An 8622-nucleotide genomic window follows, 5' to 3' on the forward strand; every position below is an offset into this window, starting at 1 on the left:
TGGATGAAGAAAAATCAATTCAACTTCCTTTCCTAAATTCTTTCTACAGTTTCATGTAGAAGAACAACTGCTTCTGTGACAACACCGCCATTGCTTGATAGGGAAGCAGGCAAAGTGGGGTTGCAGGCAACAAAAGCCCAGGGACAACAAAAACCCTGGTAACAATAGGGGGTTTTCATTGAAAAAGGAACAATTTGGACTGAACTATAGGTTACATTAAGTTAAAGGGTTTAAAACAAATTATCTATACAATTTAACTTTAGAAGAAACATTTTAGTTTCTTTTCATCTCGTTCTTTCCTCTTCACCCCTATGGCTCTACTACCTCATTTCTTCTCAGATCACGGCGCACTACAATTTTTCTTTTTTTCGATTCTCTTTCTTACAAACCCATAAAAACAACCAACCGGAATCTGGATTGATGCCTTAATATATTATATGTTTCTATAAGTATAAAAGGTACCGTTGTTGCTGTTTAGGGGCAAAAATTAAATGAATTCACTTCGGAGCAAATTTTTCTCAGGAACCGCCCTGCCGCCAATCACCAACTCCACCACCACTCTCACCCCCACCACAACCACGACAGCCGTGAATGGCAAAACTTTACCATAGCCTCCACTGCAGTATGATAACCCTATCTCTTCTCTAAATTATTTCTTCTCTTACTCATAAATCAAAAACACCTCCATCATCTTATCTATCACGGTGTTCTTTCTATTTCCTTAATTTCACCGTCTGATATTTATATTCATCAATAAAGTTAATTACTAATAAGAAGGAGAAAAAAAATTGTTATTTTGAAACTTGGATGGATGGTGGAATCTTTTGAATTTTTGTTGGTTACCTGATATTGATGATGATTGATGAAGGAGAAGTGGGTTTAATTCGGGGGATTTTGATTTTTAAAATCACTTATGTTTTCCTGTGATTGATTATATCTTTTACGATTCTAGTAAATTACTGATATGACCTCATTGTATTTACCAAACAAATTTTATGAAGCTATGAAAACAGGGGCAGATTCGGAAAATAAAAATTTGCAGCTTCAATTACTGTAGCTGTAGTGTAGAAGGGAGAGTTCCCTTATAATATATATATAGAATAGATGTGGGGTTTCAAGATTATGACGCACACTTCATTCATGTTTCCAGCCCAGGTGCCTAATAATTACTCATTCCGTTCTTTTTTAATAAGTCATTTTTATTTTTAATAAAATTTAAGGAAATTAAGAGAACTAATCATTGAAAGTAGTTCCCATGACACTTTGTCAATAAAAGAAGTGAAGTGAAATAGTCCCCGTGACACTTGTTAACAAAAAAAAAAAAGTGAAGTGGTCCACATGACACTTGTCACCAAAAGAAGTTAAGAAAAAAGTGGTCCCAAAAAATTAAAGTAACATTTGACTTTCCCAATTAAAAAACTGGTCTATTTTTTTGAAACTTTTATTTATAAAAACTGACCTATTAAAAAAGAACGGAGGCAGTCAAAACTTAAAAAATTGTCAATTCCAAGCAAAACTAATTTCTGCTTCTTTGCTCGTGACATAACAAAAATGAGTAGGTGGAAAGTGTGACTGAATGCTTCTCTCTTTAAAAACAACCAGAAGAGCGACAATGAGAAGAGTAAGAAGAAACCATGGATATACCTCCGACGAAACTCAGTGTGTTTGATGTTGCAAAAACTGATGCTGGTTTGTTGCAAAATAAAGAGCTTTATCAGGTAATCCGTTTGCATAACTAATGATTTTCAGTATATCAAGAGCCAGAGGCACTTGAAATTTATGATCCTAATAAGTGATAGTACATACTTAAATACGCGGGAGTATAGAATGAGCGGCGCCAACATGTACTGGATGGAGACATAAGATGCATCGATCAATCAGCCAAATTCAGTGTCAATTAATTTGTTCAAAATTTTGAAGAATGTCTTAATCCTTCTGCAGTTAAATTTCTTAATTATTAATCTTTGTAAGTTATATCATTGAATTTCACCTTTTGAATTTGATAGTATATCTTGGAGACGAATGTGTACCCAAATGAGGCTGAAGTTCTAAAGGAGCTAAGGGAAATTACAGCTACCCAACCATGGTAATTGTTTTAGGCTTACCATGAAATCTTCAGAATATTTACCAACTATTTTCTTGTTATTTTGATCTAACAATCTTCAAATCTTTGCATGACTTTAATTGCAGGAGTTTGATGCTTTGTGCAGCAGATGAAGGTCCTATAATGTCTCTACTTTTAAAGCTTGTGAATGCAAAAAAGACGATTGAGATTGGAGTGTACACTGGATACTCACTACTTGTCACTGCTCTTGCACTTCCCAAAGATGGCAAAGTTAGTTTCTATCCAAATTCAACTTGATGGCTGAATATGAGTACCAAACGACATAATTTTATCGCGCATTAATACTTGATTATTACTAAAATTATTTCATCACCTCATCTACTGTACATGATACACAATGCAGACCATGGCTATTGATCCAGATCGGTCAATGTTCGAGGTAGGACTACCATTCTTCAAAAAAGCTGGGGTAGAACATAAGGTGGAGTTCATTGAGTCCATTGCTATACCTGTACTTGACAAACTACTGGAGGATGTAAGTACAAGCAACTGATATCAGTTATGCCCACATATACTTTATACATCAAGTTCCCAACTTCCACGGAATTAATTTTATGGTATTACACAAAGATTAAGTTTTTTCTTTGTTTATTGCTCAGCCCAAGAATGAAGGATCATTTGATTATGCCTTCGTCGATGCAGACAAGGATAATTACGTGCATTATCATGAGAGACTATTAAAACTAGTGAGGGTAGGAGGAATGATTCTCTACGATAATACACTTTGGTCAGGTACAGTTGCTTGGGAAGATGATTCTACACTCGATGAAATGATGAAAGAAATTAAAGGCGTCTTTGTCGATCTGAACAAAAATTAGCATCTGATTCTCGCATTCAAATTTCACAACTCCCTGTTGGTGATGGTCTCACAATGTGTATGCGTCTTCATTGACATTTTTACTGTCTCATATTAATGTTGGGGATAATAATTAAAAAATGATTAGTTTAAGGAATACTTATCTGAGATTTTGTGTCGTCTTCCATATCAGGAAAGATTGTCTATGTCTTGAATCATGGATCCCTGTTAAGTATCATGAATAAACAAACTGGTAATGGCAGATTGAGGCGCATGTTCAACATACTGTCCTTAAGACAAGAATGTCCGGCTACACTATGAAAAGATGATACTATAGTCCTACGGGTACATCTGCCTCCAAGATACAACAATCTTAACAAAGCTTGAATAGCACATTCAAATCTTGTCTTTCTAGAACTTGGCAGCGGAAAACTCACAAATCGTTAGCACTTAAAACCCTCGTATCAAACATAGAAAATGAAGAAGAAGCACCAAACACTCGTGGATACGAGAGAGGTTTTTTCTATATATTCAAAACCCTAGTGCAAATCCAAAATATATAAGTTAAACTTACCCCACAAAACCAAGAGATAATTTTGGAAGGTATTTTAATTATTTTGAAAATCGTTTTATAATAATTTTTTATTCACATAAAACCGGTGGTTTTCCAACAATCCCCCACATAAATAAAAATACGATAAAACACGGAAAACAGGAAATATCACGAATAGGCGTAGGTGTCCATTAGGTCTTGAACCTTTTCTTAGTGAGAGGTTACCGAAACTACTTGTTAGTCAGTGAACGCAATGTCTTGAACTGTCCAACGTTTGGTGTAATTCGCGATAACAACCACACATGATATATCCGAGGTTGCTGCCAAGCTCATGCCGTTGTGTCCGTTTTGGCCCTGGACGTATCTTGTTTCTCAGAATGCTCTAGAGAATCAGCTCATATTCTCATAGGAAGCGACCCACTTCCTCATTCAGATAGGTGAGTTCCATCAAGAGTGTTCACTGCTACACCCCACTTCAATCTTAAATTGAAACTATAGAACTCATTAAGACTTTTAAAAGTCATCCTTCACATGCAGTCACACTATCACATCTACACCATAGGGAAGGGACAAAGAATATAATTCTCTGATAGTGTTTACCTTAACCTACCACAAATTAGTTGTCTCATTCGAAACCTTGATCTTGGGATCTCCAATCAGCAAGGTTGAGTATCCTTCATGGAAAGTTTATTTTATGAGCTTAAGTCCCATCCCCATCGTTGTATAATTACGAACTATCTCTCTAGAAATCCTTTCGTCAAAGGACCACTAATTTTTCTGTTGACTTCACTAAGTCTACAAGGTTCTCTTTTCACTTTACATGTCTACTGAGACCTCTTTTTGACTTCACGAATCAACTAAAATTACTTTATTAAAGAGTATAGTTGTCTTACTGAATTAGCCTTCTCTGAGTATATCTAGACTTTACCATTGCTCATTTACTTTAGACTCACATAGTCAATTGAGTTTCTGCAATGATGGACACAGGCTTCGGTCACAGAGGAATATCTTCAAAGAAGCATCTTAATAGCCATTCGACTTCCTCTCATGCTTGAATTAAAGCGCACAAACTTTGATTTCTCAAAAAATCAATTTCATCATGTCTGTTTTAAGGACTTCCTTAGATAGACACTCCTTAAGAGGGTACACACATAGGCTAAGATTTTTCCATAGCCTGAAACAACAACATCTCTCAAGGTCAGTACAATATGTATCACATACACAATTTAAGATGTACCTCAAGTATTGCAAGTCGTATCGCAAGTCTCTGATCAGATCATCCCAGTAATTCTTTTGAGATACTAGTATATTTGTATACACCTGTTATACTGCACATTTACAACACATATTAAACGCATCGAGTTTGACAAATACCATTTCCTTCAGAATATCTTCTGGTTCACTTCGATCCTTTAAATCATATCAATCAACTTAGTCTTTCAGTCAAATCGTAAATATCGCATATTTCATAGGTGGTTGTAAAGCATATAGAAAACATATGTACTATTCACTAGTACATTCTTTATGGATTTCTCAAAATTAAGGTTAGTGCAATATATGTTACATATTTGAAATTAAATATGTACCTCATGCATTCCAATCTCTGGTCCTCTAGTCAGAGCATCCTGTGATTTCTCAGGGTAAACGCGGACATGCACATCTGTTTTACAACACATAAACACGTTAGATAAAAACTATATCCTCAAAATTTCTTTTGATTACCTACTGATCCTTTAGAGCACGTCAAACACATATTAGTTTCCTGTCAAATCTTAAACAACACCGATTTATTAGTAGATGTAAAACATGTTTATCAGATCACAAGATATACCATAATAGAGGCAATCAATAAGATTAGTATCTAAGTTTATACAAACATATGTGTAAAATCAGGTTGCATCAGGCACACTTTATTTTATCCAAACCTTGTAGTTTGTCCCACATCTGATTAACCTTTCAAAGATACTTTCTCAACATCTAGTTATGTATCATTACACAGTTACACATAATTAATACATAAAGTAATGTGATTTTACTGAATTATGAAAACATGGTTAGTAATCTCCGTATTACTTATTTTTCTGGACCATGCCTACTTGAAATAGACCATAATCACATATCTAATGTCCAGAACTCACTCTACAAGAGCTTATAAGTCTCAAAATATTAGTGTAAATTTCGACTTCAACAATACTCTCTAAGTCAAGCCTCAATACCGACATCCTCTCTTCTTCAAAAATACAAAGAGAGCCGAAACAGGGTTTTCCTGGGGAAGCATCTAGATTTCTCTAGTAAGATAGACACCCTAGAGATCATATTTTCAAAATCTATTGATAATAGGATTTTTCTAACTCCAAAACCTCCCATCATAGATCTTATCCCCACATTTAAAAACATGTCTTAAAAACTATTTAAAGCTTAGCTCTTGCTTTGAATGAGTGCAGATTCCCAGCAACTACAATAACTAGTCATGGCAAGATGACGCTCATCTCTTGTCCAGTTGAAAATCTCAGCACAATTTAGAATGTCATTGTTCTAAGGAGTATCATTATAAATGTCACATACAAGACTTGCATTAGGACTATTAACCCTACGTTATCAATTCTTACTTCAAGAAAAGATTCACATAGTCTCAAAATAAAAATGGAATCAAGACATCTCTTTAGATGGGGTTGGTACCTGAAACGAGTTCCACTGTACATTTGCATATTAACTTACTCATACCGTAGAGCTCTGCGGTACCTTTGCAAGATATTGTTGAGAAGAACACACTTTGATTCGCACAATCTAGTGTTACCGTTCCCACATCCTGATCGAATTTTATATAGTGGTAAATAGAGTTGTCGTTCACTCGGACTTGATGAGATTGATTTTAAGAATTAATAAAATAAAATAAAAGAAAAATATATACAAAATATTGTCACGGGATGAAGAATTTACTGGGACTCGGGATTTCACTGTTTTTCATATTCAAGTGGTTCAGAAATTAATCCTAGGCAATTATAGCTCCGAACACAAGAAATATTAACTCTATTCTTTGCAAAAATAGATTTCGTAAAATATCAATTGTAAATTACAAGCATAGTGTATCAAAAGCACCTAAGACTAAGCATACACTATCAAACAAGATAACAATTGATTAATAGAAATCATAAATCAATTAAAATTGGTGCAAAAAAGTAAATAAAGAATTAATTAAATTACCCCAAGGATGAAATACAACTTCCTCCATTGTCCCAGTGATGGGGTCTAGCTCCGCATGGTGAAAACACACTTAAAATATTTATTCATGGCTCAAAAAGTGGTTTACAAATGATGAAAATGTGAGAAAATTATTAAAGCAGTGATTTTATTTTCTCTCCCAAAAAACTCTCCCCAAATGTGCTCTCTAGCTCTCTATTTATACACACAAATACACATCACTCAAACATATTCTTCCATAACTCCAAAATCTTGTTCTTTTTAATTAAAAATATCTTCAAGAATTTTTCCTCCTCTTTATTCTATATATGTCTTTACTAAACCCATATCTTCTTTAATTCGCAGAATAAAATCCAAAATAAAATCTTCTAGGAATATCTTTCTTGTTTAATACAAGATAACTTCCTCTTTCTTCAAAACTTCATGTTTGTAAGGCAAGAAGATATTCTTATCTTAAAGATAATAAATCCTTTACCGTTGAAACCAAATTTCCCGCCAATTTTTCTTTTCAAATCAAGAAAAAAGATGGAGCCCCCTTAACCAGTAATGGGTTGTGATTAGCAGTTGGCTCCCTAGGGTACCCCTTATCAGTTAGGTGCCCCTTATCCAAAATTGAGAGTCCGAATAACATGTGTCCTCCGGGTGCCTATACCAACTTTTCGAGACGAATTTTCCAAAAATGTTTATTTTCCAAAAATACCTACAAACACATAAAACACCATAATAAGTAGAAAATCGAGTACCAACAATACTGAAAATTGAGGAAAATTCAGTCACAAAAATGTGTCTATCACATCCATCGCCTCATCTTTGCACGCAAATTGTTTACCTTACTAGCTTACACTCACAACCAAGATAAGTGATAAAATTAGTCAATCAAGAATACACTACAATTTTACAAAATGCCTCACACTTTAAGGTAGATTTTGAACAACAACAGTTCAATCGTCGACTACCTGTAAGCTGCAGATATTGGATATGAAAGTTAACAAACCATTAACATGATCAATGGACATATTTCAAACTCAGTAGTACAGTCCACAACGCCTTCGTAGGTAGATGCTCTCAGAGTCCCAGTAATACAATAGGAGTTCATAACCATACATCTTAACCTTAGACCTTACACTGTTCTTATGTGCATTCCTGCGTGTCACCTAGCAAAGATCTTCAAGCTCTAAGTCAGGGATTTAAAGCTGGAATCAACCAAAAAATTAATAAGGATAATTCTGGGTATTTTTAGCACATCTCTTAACTTGGTAAGATATACTGTCTCCCCTCCTAATAAGAACCGCTTCCAAAATGAGAGTGTTACTTCCAATATCTAGACTATAGTAGAAACATCTAACCCACGTCTGTGGTTTGCTAAAATCTGCAAAACTAAAAACTTTTCCTTTGAAGTAATATCACAACATAATCAATTACTCCCATTAGAATCTTTGAATTCTTACATACTGATATGCGGCTAAGCATTATTCTAGCATGCAAATTCTCCCAATTCTAATAAAATATTAGAGAAATAATCACCATTGATATCAACTGATCCTGTAGTCTCAGTTAAACCATATCTGTAATATTGAATCTAAATTATAGATTTCGAAAATTGTGTACGTACCTATGTAGAGTACAGATTACTCTACCTTGTGTACCTGAATGGAGTCCATAGAAGTGCTGGAAAACAAGAGGATCCTTGCTTTTGCAAACGCCAGCTGATTCCTTTACTCACTTGTCAGCGTTTGAGCAGGCGTATCAAGTCCAAACATTGATACACTTATGTAGTATCTATACCAGATGATAGTTTGCTACTGTCATCTCTTTCTCCCAAGTATCAAAACGAATTGTTGATACGCCTGTAAAGGTTCCATACAAGCACAAAAGTCCGAAGAACTCCTGAAATGTAGAACTGGAGAACAATAGCAGGATCCAAGCTACCTTTGACTGTGGTCCATC

At 34.8% G+C, this 8622-nt stretch overlaps 1 pseudogene; it reads left to right on the forward strand.

Moving 5' to 3' along the window:
• On the forward strand, positions 1 to 3195 carry LOC113347949 (annotated as a pseudogene).
• The last annotated feature ends 5427 nt before the right edge of the window (positions 3196 to 8622 follow it).

The sequence above is a fragment of the Papaver somniferum genome, chromosome 2 (genome assembly GCF_003573695.1).
Source record: "Papaver somniferum cultivar HN1 chromosome 2, ASM357369v1, whole genome shotgun sequence".
NCBI lineage: Eukaryota > Viridiplantae > Streptophyta > Magnoliopsida > Ranunculales > Papaveraceae > Papaver > Papaver somniferum.